The sequence below is a fragment of the Pundamilia nyererei genome, unplaced genomic scaffold (assembly GCF_000239375.1).
Source record: "Pundamilia nyererei isolate P.nyererei 1_Seehausen unplaced genomic scaffold, PunNye1.0 scaffold00004, whole genome shotgun sequence".
Lineage (NCBI taxonomy): Eukaryota > Metazoa > Chordata > Actinopteri > Cichliformes > Cichlidae > Pundamilia > Pundamilia nyererei.
Genome location: NW_005187405.1, coordinates 4116970 through 4118617, shown reverse-complemented (window position 1 = coordinate 4118617; position 1648 = coordinate 4116970).

Genomic DNA, 1648 nt, shown 5'->3' with positions numbered 1-1648 from the left:
GTCATGAGTGTTTGGAACAACGGGCCACTCAAATCAAGACAAAGACGTTTGTCAAACTGGACAAAACTGAAGAAAAACGGACAAAAGTTCACAAATATGAAGTGAACAGCAGAAGCAGAAGCACGGCTTCATTTGTTGGAGCTTCTGTTCCCTAAGTATCACCTTTATTCCAACCTGTCCTAGCTTCATGTAATCCCAAAGGAATTTTTATTTTTTAAGATAAGGGTTTTTTTTAGGAATCTTTCCTCTCCTTTGAACTGTCTACACAGTGCTATTGCCCCCCTTTTGTTTAGAAAAGAAAAACAGATCAAAATCATCCATTATTCCTCCAGTCATCAAATTTCTCAACATGAGCATGGGTGACAATCAACCCCGAGATGCAAGGAGAGCAAAATTTTCTGTATATTGTTTTAGTTTTTGCTTATTTTTGTTGTTTTGTGTTTGTGGTGTGTGGTGTGTACGAATGTCAGGTGGAAGCCAATTTCCCCTTCGGCATATTTGTCATCTTTTGCCATTTTGATACTCAAGCAATGTGAACCAGTCAGCCTAATTAATGGTATGGCCCTGATTAATGCACACGTGAACATCTACAAACTTTTTTTCAGCTCGTTTTATTATCACAATTACTTGGCCGTGGGTGACGCTTGTAGCAGGAGAAAATATTGCCAGTAAACGGTTTAGTGGCGAATAATCTTTGCCAGCAGGTGGCAGCATATTCCCAGGTCTTTGACGTTAGTGGCACAGATGTTAGTGCAATCCAGCACTGTAGTTAAAAGTTTGTGTGGATTTTATTGGCACGTTTTTTCAGATGACATAACAGGTAATATTTTCTTAAAGTCTATTTTAAAGACCTCGGTTGAGTCGTTTATCCAATTTCCAAAGATACAAAAGAAGTGACATTATCAGTAAAAAACAACAACAACAACAACAACAACAACAACAAACAAAATATATGTGTTTTGCATGCATGTTTTTCCACATCTCCGGTGAAACAGTGAAGGCTCTGCACCAAGAACATCTGATATATTAATCAACTGAGACAATAAAAGTCATATCATATCTATTTCTGATTGTTTGCAGGTAAACAGCTAAAGTCACGGGGTAATAAAATGACGTAAACCCACGCAGAAAATATTCGCAGTCATGCTCCAAACGTGAAGTCGGTGCTGTACACTAGTACAGGTGGTGACCCCAAACTCTTCATGCCAGGAGGATGAGACAAAAATGTAATTATGAGTGAAAAAGAGGAAACAGCTCCACATGGCCTCGGGGATTGGCATAACCTTTTGTGGCGGATAGTTCAAATTAGACCGGTGTCGCTCCAGACCCACCTTTGACCCCGGAAACTTAACTTCTGCAGGATCCAGAAGAAGGCTTTTGCATTTTTAGTTTATTATTATGTATCTTTACTTTTACTCCGTGTCTGCGCGATGACCCGAGATGCATATCACACTGTAGCTGCCAAAAAGTGACTGTCTGCCAAAAGGTGATTTCCGGTATTTACCAAAAAAGGGACTTTCCGTATTTAAACTGCTGTAGAGGACTTGTTGGCCTATATGCGAAATATATGTCAAATGTGTCACTCATGAATGATTGCAAGTCACTTGAGCCACAAACACCATTATTGTCACAAGGTAGAAGCACTTTT